Genomic DNA, 11,654 nt, shown 5'->3' on the forward strand with positions numbered 1-11,654 from the left:
AATAATATTTATAATAATAATAATAATAATAATAATAATAATCCATTCTAATTTTGGCATAAACCAAGAATTTTCATGCTGAAGAGTAAGTTATTTCCACCCCCGTTCACGTATTGAGCCCACAACGTTACACTCGTGAGTTGAATTCCCTAGCCACTATGTCACGGACCTTCACGCGATCTGTTCGACTAAAACCCTTCAAGGCGGTGCCTCCAGCATGGCCGCAGTCCAATGACTGAAACAAGTGAAAGGATATAACAGAAGATATGTTTTGACTTACGGAAACGATTAAGAACCGCCTCCGCTTAAAGCCAAATAAAAGGAAAAAAATTCCATTGAAACGCTTAACTTTGAGTGAGCGTATTCTACATTAGGAAATCCATGTAGACATAACTGGTTTCACATTAGCATCGGTCCCACTATTCCCAAAACCACCCACGTCAACACACTATGAGATGTGTCAGCATCGTTAAGAATGTGTCAGAAACGTATACGATGTGATATACTTGTAAAGAGGGCGTCAGCTTCACAAATCGTTTGTCAACGTCGAGACCTTTAAATATTTGCTTTTCTTTTATCTGTTTTAAAGATTTCATTTTTCTCTGAGTACACACAAAGGTGTGTACTTTAGAGGAATGATTGCGTATATCGTGGGCATATGAGGAAGTGTTAGTGAAAAAAAAAAAAGCTATAGCTTTTGTGAACTTCTACAGGAAACCAGTTACATATGGTACTGAGTAAATATGTTAAAGCTTAATTCAATAGCCTGTGAACACTTCCTCCTGCCCTGCGATCCTTATGTACGCATACACACGCTTACATCCATAAATTTCTCCTTTGCTCATGATATCTCCTTTCTTACAACCTCTTCTTATTTCCTGGTGTCTTTTCTCTTTTCTCCTCCATTCTCGTTCACCCTTTTCCCCATCGTAGCTTCTTTCTCTAAAGTGAAGAAAGGGAGAAGAGAAAGAGAGATAGAGAGATAGAGATAAATGGAGCATTGACAGAACAAAGCTATTGGGTTGTCCGGAAAGTTCGTGCCGATTTTTAAAGCAAAGAAAAAGGTCAATAAACACTTGCCATTACATTTTTAATCAACTAAATATGAACCATTTTGTTGCACAATGCATCTCCATCTTTCCTTTAACTTGAAGATACCCTCTTCCCAGAATTGAGATGGTTTCATGGCAAATAAGTCAAAAGTAAGCTACTATAAATCGGCACGAACTTTCCGGACAACCCAATATTAAATTTGGAGAGTTAAAGTTCGCGCGCCAACGAGAGATAGGTATATTTTCGAACTTATATGATTCTATCATCAGCATTTTAAGGAATATAGGAGCTTGACAAATCCCGTCAACATTCTGATACGAGTGTAAAGGAAAATGAGCCAACGGATGTAACTCAGAGAGGTCTGCAGCATGGACGAAGAGATGCTGTAAAGTTCCTGGTTTTATGGGTATCGCGAAAGGCCTATTTGGAGGCCCAACCTTCCGAGTTCTTTTAAAGGGCTTAGAAAAACTGGAGGACCGCTGCAGTAAGTGTGTGAATCATAATTAACTGATTCTCCAGTATTTTCCTCTACCAAAGTCTACGTCCGGCTTCCTCTTCTCTATTTCTATGTCCGACTTCATTATTATTATTAGTAGTAGTAGTAGTAGTAGTAGTAGTAGTAGTAGTAGTATCATCATCATCCTCATCATCATCATCACCGTCATCACTTTGCAAGAATTGAAAACTGAAGCTTTTTCATAAGTACAACTTAATATTCAGCATTATGGGTTACCATACAAAAATATGAAGGATCAAATATGTGAAATATGCAGGAGGAATGAATGCTATTTAATATAGAAAACCGGATAAAAGCTGGGAATAGAGTTAATTTAACACAGCAAAGGGAGTGCCTGTTTCCTACTGTTACGGAATGCAGGACTGTGTCACTAAACAAGCGGCAACAAACACCACCCGCAAAAAATAAACACACATCTAGGTTTTTAACGTCATTTAGGTCTAACTTTTGTCGTATCTTTTATGCTATACTGGTTTCAGTAACTGGACTCCGGTCATACTGGAGCACAGCCTTAAAAGGTTTTGGTCGAACAGACTGTCGCCACTTCTTGTTTTTCTTCTTTTCTTTTCTTTTTTTTCTTTACTTAAATATATTCCGTATGGTACTTCTTCTTTTCTTCTCTAGGCACAAGGTTCAAAATTTTTGGGGAGAAAGGGGGGAAAGTTGATTAGCTCGACCTCACTACGTAACTGGTACTTAATTTATCGACCCCGAAACGATGAAAGGTAAAGTCGACCTCAGCGGAATTTGAACTCAGAACGTAAAGACAGACGAAATACCGCTAAGCATTTTGCTCAGCGTGCTAACGTTTCTTATTTCTTTATTGCCTACAAGGGGCTAAACATAGAAGGGGACAAACAAGGACAGACAAAGGGATTAAGTCGATTACATCGAACCCAATGCGTAACTGGTACTTAATTTATCGACCCTGAAAGGATGAAAGGCAAAGTCGACCTCGGCAGAATTTGAACTATCTATATATCTATCTATCTATATATCTAAATCTATCTATATATATATACATATATATATATATATATATATATATATATATATATATATATATATATATATATATATATATATATATATATGAAAGAAGGTTTGAAAATGCACTTATTTTGAAGATATTTATTTACTTAACCGGTTTCACTTTTTTAGAAAAAGATTATCAAAGGTCTTTGAGAATAATAAAGAATGTTAAAAAACAGTTTGAGTATTAAAATGCATATATACATTCTTTGGTGATAATAAGATGAATATATTTAAAGTATAAAGCTTTGTATGAACTTTGTAGTGTTACATACTGATTATCACACATTCTCTGATAATAAGATGAAAATGTTTAAAACAGTGTAAGTATGAAAATACATATATGGAAAAATACATATACATATTCTTTGATAATCGCGAAAAGTTGAGGAGGAATTGACCTGGCTTTTTTTTCTCTTGTGTGTATTGAGGGAATGTTTTGCTGTAACAACGTGTGTATCGTTGGCGATTTTCTTCCTCCGTCTTCCCTTCCTTTGGACTTTCCTCTATTTCTGAAGAAGAGCTTTGCTCGAAACGTTAAATCCTCTTTCCTTCCTTTCCTGAGCGTCTGATAATACAGTACTTGTACCACGTCCTCGCGTTATTGTTTTTTCTTGATTGTTCTTCTTTGTTTAGATTCACTATATATATATATATATATATATATATATATATAGAGAGAGAGAGAGAGAGAGAGAGAGAGAGTTATTAATATTTCTAAGTCTCTCTAAAGGAGACTACGGCAGCGGTACTGGAAATTAATAGTTATCGCCAAGCCAACATGGCAGTCCCAAAATTAGGACGAAAGCTGCCGTGAATTAGCTCCAAGAAGCCATCGCCTCTAGCTAGCTATGTGACACACGAAACCTGTGTCCTTTATAACCTTCGAACAGGGGAGGTCAGCAGTGTCCCCCTGCTGGTTTGGCATCTGCAGACTAGTTTCAGGGTGTTGCCCCTTGTCAATGCAGAGCAGCCAAGCCCTAGCCAGGCGGCGCTGCTGACTATCTGTTCGAAGGTTATTTATCTAATTTCAGTATATATATATATATATATATATATATATATATATATATATATATATATATATATATATATATATATATATATATATATATATATATATATATATCGTCCTTGTTGCACACGCTTGTCACGCCATCTTTTCTCTATGTAATCCGTATGTAACGGAATATATTTTAATTGGATTTTGTTCGCTTCTGGCTTTTTTTCTTTCTTTCTTTTTCTTTTTTTTTTTTTTTTTCTTGTCAAAGAGAAATTGATTGCATGATTGAATACTTTGATTATTATATTAAATCGTTCATTGAAATTATTCATGTCATATATTCTATGACCCCCACTACAATCCTCACTACCATTCCAGTAGTTTAGCTTCTCTTTTTTATATATATGGAAGTAATTTCAGCGAAGACAGAAGTGCAAAAAAATTAATGGAAATAAATACAAACAACAAGTTATATTTTTTTTAAATGAATAAACTGCCAAGGTCAAAAGAACAGCGACACGTCAGTTGGTTGCAGACAGTGAAGAAGATTAGAGAGGGGAGAAGGAGGAGTGATTACGACGAGATGAAGAGATTAACATGGAAGAATGGTTGGGGGCAGAACAGATAGAGAGATAGACAGATAGATAGATAGATAGATAGATAGATAGATAGATAGATAGATAGATAGATAGATAGATAGATATCGATGTGTAGGTATGGAGATAGGTATGAAGGTAGGTAGGTTGAAAGACGGACAGACAGACAGATATAGATAGATAAATAGATAGATAGATAGATAGATAGATAGATAGATAGATAGATAGATAGATAGATAGATAGATAGACAGGACAGATAGGCGGATAGAGGATAGATAAAATAGAGAGAAGGGGAAGGGAGAGAGAGGGAGGGAGTGAGAGAGAGAACGAGAAAATACCGGTTTCAAATTTTGGCACAAGGCCAGAAATTTGATGGGAGGAGATAAGTCGATTACATCGACCCCAGTGTTCAACTAATCTGTGTGGCAAAAGAAACCGATAGAATGAGTACTAGACTTCAAAATATATATATATATATATATATATATATATATATATATATATATATATATATATATATATATTGTTGTACTTGGGGATGGTCATATTGCCAGTTTAACCAATATATATATATATATATATATATATATATATTGATTTGATTTGTTCGTCTTAAACCCATCGAGTGCCCCAGCATGGCCACCGAAAGGATCAAGGAAAAATTAAAGAATAAAAAAACAAATTTCCAGTGTCTCATTGAAAGAAGCGATCGTGGATGTAGCCTACATTTAAGAGATGCATTTTGGCAAATTGGTTCTGTCCAGCTTGTAAGGTTTCTTCTTAGTGACTCGTTTCTTGAACGTGGTTTCGCATCGGAATGTAATCAGCTGTTTGAGTGTAAGTATGTTATTATACGTTGTTGTTGTATGTTATTATACGTTGAGGAGTATGATGATGATGTGGTGGTAGTGGTGGTGATTGCTCTTTTTTGTTGATTTATGATGAATAGAAAAGATTAAACGACGTTCATTTTATCTGCGGTTAATATTCATTATTTCCTTGTTTAGCTGAATTGTTAGTACATTTTGAGTTCTGAGACAGAAATGAAGTATGAGACAGTGGGAACACAAGGAAATGAAAAGGGTGTCAGTTGGCGACATAGGGTGGGGGGCGACGACAGGAGTGACGAAGCGAAGAAAGGGTGAATGAAGAGGAATAAGGGAGAGATTAGAAAGACGCTCACAACGAAGTGTTAAACAGCAGCGTGGGATTAAGACATGCGATAAGCGTACATAAACATACACACACATGTAAAGGTACGCATAGAGATACAAACATGCAGGAAAGGAGGAAATTTGGTAGGGGAAGAAAGTTCGCTTAGTAGGGGTCAAGAGAGAAATATGTAGCTGGGAGAAGGGAGCGGGTACAGACAGACACACACACGCACATGGATATGTACGAAAGCTCGTGAATGTGAGAAAAGGGAAGGAAACTGGGTCATAGCTAGACAAGGGGGAGATGAAAGGGCTACAAGAAGGCAAAGCGTTCATTGACGCCTACTTGAGGAGCTGAGACTGACCTAAGATAAGTCGTTCCTTATGTTAAAGGGTTTAATAGGATCAAGGGTGCGCAGTAACTAAGAAAATCGAAAGGAGGTCGGTTGGGTGATTAGGTAAATTGTAATGTTAGGCCGAGTGTTCAAGAGTCATCGAGTATTTAAGGGTACAAGGAGATGCTGGCGAAAGCGATCATCTAGACCAGGTGTTCTCAACTAGGGTCCGTATGGCCCATGAGGGTTCGTATAAGATTTTTGCAAGTCCACGCAGGAAAATAGTAAATTTTTGATTCGATAAGTCAATAGTCTGTACTCCAATATATCGGAAGCGATATAGAGGAGCAATCCTTTGTATATAAGCACGTAGTTAGCTGGCTACACTCCATCGACAAGGTCTAAGGGCCGAAATGCATGTGGAGTTCTTGCTAGCCGCTGCTGGAACAATTTTCGTCACCTTCTGATATATATATTTTGTTTTTATACACAGCATGTCCATAGGAGGTATTATCTACAAGCGATATACGCATGGGTCATCTTGACTGTCTTGCTTATGTACAAAACTAACAGGTATCGTCTGATAAAAAAAAACAATCTAGCCCTTTGATTAAGCACTCAACGTTGATAATAAAAAATGGACAGATATAGTAATATGCGAAAACCTCTTCTGACAGCGGCGCCATTTTCGCTACAAGACAAAATTTCCAATAAGTACCATGGATATTCATCATTTCTTAAATAGACATTTAAAACCTATTTGGAAAAGATCCTGCTTTTTGTACAATAGTTGCTATTTTAAAATACTTGATTTTTTCACATATATATTTTTTAATGTTGGTATAAGAATGTTCCTAAATAAACGAGGAATGGTTACTTGGTAAACTGATACACTCAACTACAAATTTAATATCAAAAGTACTTTATGGTTTTGGAAAGATATCAAGCAAACTAGATACTGAAGTTATATAGAACGTTATATAAAACCACCCAAATCTATATTATTCCGGTAAAAATACGTATTTTGAAGTTTTTATCAGAATGATCCAGTGACCAATTGAACGTTGCTTTTTTTTTGTTTTTATCTTTTATCTTGTTTCAGTCATTGGACAGCGGCCATGCAAGAGCACCACCATGAAGGGTTTCAGTCGAACAAATTGACCCCAGAACTTATTTTTTTCAGTCTGTTACATAGTCTACCGGTTATCTTACATACCCACACACACACACACACACACACACACACACACACACACACACGCACACGAGAAATTAAGATAAAGACAGGTTTATAAATTAGTTTCTACGTACGTTTCACTATCATGGTTACTTGGAATCCTGCATCTGGGTTTTCCAAGTGCATATGGATGATTCATCAGAATGGATCATCAAGGAACATTTTATTGCATTAAGTTACTGTGAACTAATATCACACACATGCATACATACACACATACATAAATACATACATACATACATACATACATGCACGCATTTATACAACATATAAACATAAGTACATATACATGTATGAATAAGTGTGTTTTATTTTGTTTCGCCCTATTACCACTACTATTTGACAATCGCTGTTGTTTTGTTTACGTTTTTTGTAATTTGTGGTTCGACACAGGAAACTGACAGAACGTGTTTCAGATTTTGACAAAAATAAGTACTGGGGTGAATTTGTTCGACTACCTCTTCCAAGGTGGTGGCCCTTACATGGTTGCAGTCTAATGACAGAAATAAGTGAAAGATAAAATTTTGACCAATCTTCTCTGATCCAAGCGACTATAAATGCTTAATGAGGACCCAGTACCCAACAACCATGTTTTTCATTGCTTTATGATAATCCATAACATTAATCCTGTGATTTTAGACTCGAGAAAAAGTATTTAATCTCCATAAGCGATATTATCTCCGGAGGAATTTCGCAATTATTTTGGTTTTCTATCATGTATCTACATTAGATATAATACACAGATTGCAATTTTAATCTAATACTGCTTTTATTGCATATAACGAATTTTATTCAGCCGATCAGCTAATTGCAGCATCAGTGATTTCTTTTCTTTTCAGTCACTGTTTTATATCTGTGGCGAAGGTTTCTGTATTCTTTTCTTTTCTACTCAGAACGTTGTGGCGGGCGAAATACTGCTAAGCATTCCATCCAGCGCGCTCGCCGCCTTTACTCGTACTAGAAATGTTGTAAGTAAGCATTAAACCGTCAGTTAAAGGCGGCGAAAATATGGTTCCATTCTATTATTTAATTAGAAAAATAATAAAAGATGTAATTTGCTCCAAGATTATTTTAATTTGTTTCGAGATTATTTTAATTTCTTTCCAGACTATCTTAATTTGTTTCGATATAGTTTTAATTTGTTTCGAGATTATTTTAAGTTGCTTCGAGATTATTTTGATTTCTTTTAAGATTACTTTAATTTGCTTTTAAGATGACTTTCATTTGTTACAAGTTTCATTTGTTACGAGATTCTTTTGTTACGAGATTATTTTGATTTGCTGTGATATTATTTTAATTTGTTTCGAGGTAGATTTGATTAACTTAGAGATTAGATTATAATTAAAAGGAACTTCAAAAAAATGTATTCGCCTTTCATCTGCTTAGCACCTTGAAGCCGAAATTAGGCAAGGTAGTGTATTTTTGGAGGTTAAAAAGTCAAACTGTTATCAATATACGTACTTATGCACACACACAAAGCTGTCATATATATATATATATATATATATATATATATATATATTCGCCATGATAGTTCGCTAGCCACTAAACCTTTTTCTGTTTTTTCTCCCTCTTTATTTCTGTGTTCCTTTCTGTCGAAGAGCGTAGGCTCGAAACGTAAAAGACTTTCTCATTTCCCGAGCATTAAACTAATACATTTGTTTGTTGTTTACACACCCATCTTCGTCTTTTGTTTTTTTGTTTGTTTGTAAATTCTCACTATATATATATTTGTGTGTGTGTGTGTGTGTGTGTGTGTGTGTGTGTGTGTGTGTGTGTGTGTGTGTGTGTGTGTGTGTGTGTGTGTGTGTGTGTGTGTGTGTGTGTGTGTGTGTGTGTCTACGAACAGTTAATATTTATAATGATTTATACTACAGAAATTTTGTCACAAGATCTTATACAATGATTTTGTGCCTATCGCGCCAAAGTGCTACCAACCAGAAATAGCCACCCAATATACCTCAATGAAATCATACGTCATTGCCATAAATATGAAAGAAAGATAATTCTCATATACTAGCCATCTAAACAATACATGCGCACACATTAAGAAAAAGAAAATTATAACCATACATAAACCGGATTCTCCTCTCTAATCGTGCAAAGCTGTTCAAGGTCTTAACAACAACAACAACAGCATTTGTTTGTTTATAAACAAATGCGTGTGAGATTGCATAAGTGCGTTCATAATCATTTCAACCAATTATCTTTTTGCTGGCGATAAAAAAAGATGAAGTGAATTGATATGACGCAAATCTTGATGTACTGAATACTGAGAAGGCATTGTTTTCTCATATAATGTGGCTGAAGACTGGTTTGCAATTTCGTGGTTTCGGGTTCAATCCTGTAGCAGGGCGTCACATACATACATAAATACATATATATATATATATATATATATATATATATATACCGTAAATCCTCGAGTAAAGTCCGCCCTTGAGTATAATACGCAGGGAATTTTTAGGGTGCTGTACCTCTGAAAAAACTAAACCTTGTATATAATACGCACCCCTTCTTTAACTTGAGTCAAAGAGGTCTATATAACGTCCTTGGTTTGTAAACATATATACGGTAACGTCCTTTATTATTATTGTATATATAACAATGCAGATGTGTAGCTTTTTCGTGCACATTGTTTGCAGAAAATAAAGAAATAACAGTAATAACGTCAGTGAAAAATAAATATTAAGTAAATTGTCTTTCACATATTTATCACTTAGAAAATTTTGCTTAGAAAATATTTTTCATTTTTAACCTCGTATATAGTACGCACTAGAAATTTTGACCTCTAAATTTTGGGAAAAAAGTACGGATTATACTCGAGGATTTACGATATATATGTGTGTGTGTGTGTGTGTGTGTGTGTGTGTGTGTGTGTGTGTGTACATATATGTATACATATATATATATATATATATAAATATATATATAAACCAGAAATGGAATCAGCTTTCAAATATTTCTTAGCATCAAAGCCAAGAAGTTTACTTCTCAACCACGTGGTTCCGAGGTTAATACCGCCGCGTGGCACCTTGGGCGAGTGTCTTCTGCTATAGCTCTGGGTTGACCAAGCCCTTGTGAGTGGATTTGTTTGGCGGGAACTGCAATAAGTCGTACATACATAAATATAAACGCAGACTCAGTAGTGACTCCGGACTCAAACTGTTCGGGCTTGGCCCGAGTATAAATTTAGTAAAGTGATTTTGTATTTGCATGCTGATCTAATTCCTGCCAACACTGACTTCAGGTATGTAATTGTAGCCAATAACTTGGGCTCCTTTTATTGAGCCTGGTCACAGTTCATTTATTTTCGTTCAGCGTCTGGCGGTCGACTTAGAAGTGCCTTGTGTCAAAAAGTATCATTCGTAACAGACGTTCTTTCGACATCGTTCACAGGTACCTGACTCAGGCTCAGAAGTTACAACCCGAGTTGTTAACCATAATCGTAAAAACTAAAAGTAATTCAAATTCAATGTTTTCTTGAAATTATAAATTTCTATAGAGCTTGGATTTAAATTCCGATCTACGAAAAGATTCCTTTCTACAATATTTTTAAAGGAACGAAAATTATCCAGCAATTCAGGCTAATACGAACGAGCCTGGTAGGTGTAAAATACTAACTGGCATCTCTTGTCAAGAGTACAGGCGACAGTCAGATCGCTGATGTTCGTTGTGGACTTTGCTGTCGTTATTTGTTTGCTGTTATTCTGTGTGTCTGAGTGTAAAGATCAGTTGTGTTTTGCAGGGTTGCTTTATTTTTACCCTTAACTTAGAAATGGAGAAGGACATAGTGCTAGGTATAAAAATAAGCCATTTGGGGCTAGAAATATAGCGGAAAAACATGAAATTCTTCGAGTAGGCATGTGTCTTATGCGAATTCTGCGATGAGTCCGAGTGACGCTGATGATCTGGTGTCGCTTCTGATACATACATACACACATACATGCATACACATGTATGTATAGATGTAGGTATGTATGTGTGTGTGTGTGTGTGGGTGGGTGTGAGTACGTGTGTGCGTGTGTGTAATGATATTCCCCAGAGTCCTTGAAAGCCGATTGTGTTGCATGCTCAACGTCTGTAGTCGCTTATGTGAATTCTTGGGCCGAAATAAGGTTTACAAATACAGTTGCAGGTCGAACAAGGATCACTGCTTGTTTGGGGTAGGAGCAGACGCCTATCTGTGTCGGTCAAGGCTTGCCCTGAGGTGTTGCAAACGCCGATTGGTTGGGAAGTTGTTTGCTGCCTTGGCGCGTTGATTATACATCGTGTTCCGGCTAGCCGTAGAACACTCGAGTCCTGTCCCTTACAGGTAGGCCTTGAGGCTGCCTTTATACCGCTTTCTTGGGCGACCTCGGGCACAAGTGCCCCACTCCAGTTCTCTGCAGATTAACTGTCGAAGCATCCTAAATTTATGCAAGCGGATGATGTGGTAGGTCCATCGAAGATGAGACTGTAGGATCTTAATTTCAGTGCTTGTAGAGTTGGCTCTGGCCAAGAATGTCAGGGTGGAGATGACGTCCCGCCACCGGATTTGCTTCATTGTTGGTGAAGCCGTTCAGGCTGTTTGATTTGTCTGCGATGCACTGGCTACATTTGACATTCATACAAGAGGGATGAGAGCACATCATTGTAGAGCTAGCTTGGTAGCTAGCTTGGTAGCTAGTTAGCTAGCAAGCTAGATAGTTAGATAGAGGAGGGGAGAGAGAGAGAGAAAGGCAAA

The 11,654-nt window shown here is 36.5% G+C and overlaps 1 long non-coding RNA gene across 1 annotated transcript in view; it reads left to right on the forward strand.

Annotated features, from left to right (window-relative positions):
• Nucleotides 1-4,761: 4,761 nt before the first annotated feature.
• The window catches only part of LOC128248285 (uncharacterized), a 31,411-nt gene continuing 24,518 nt past the window's right edge, over nt 4,762-11,654 (forward strand). Inside the window, exon 1 of the long non-coding RNA XR_008264521.1 lies at nt 4,762-5,039. This is a non-coding gene — a long non-coding RNA (uncharacterized LOC128248285). The remainder of the gene's footprint in view (nt 5,040-11,654) is intronic.

Source organism: Octopus bimaculoides, chromosome 7, assembly GCF_046866305.1.
Source record: "Octopus bimaculoides isolate indiv1 chromosome 7, ASM4686630v1, whole genome shotgun sequence".
In the NCBI taxonomy this organism is placed as follows: Eukaryota; Metazoa; Mollusca; class Cephalopoda; order Octopoda; family Octopodidae; genus Octopus; species Octopus bimaculoides.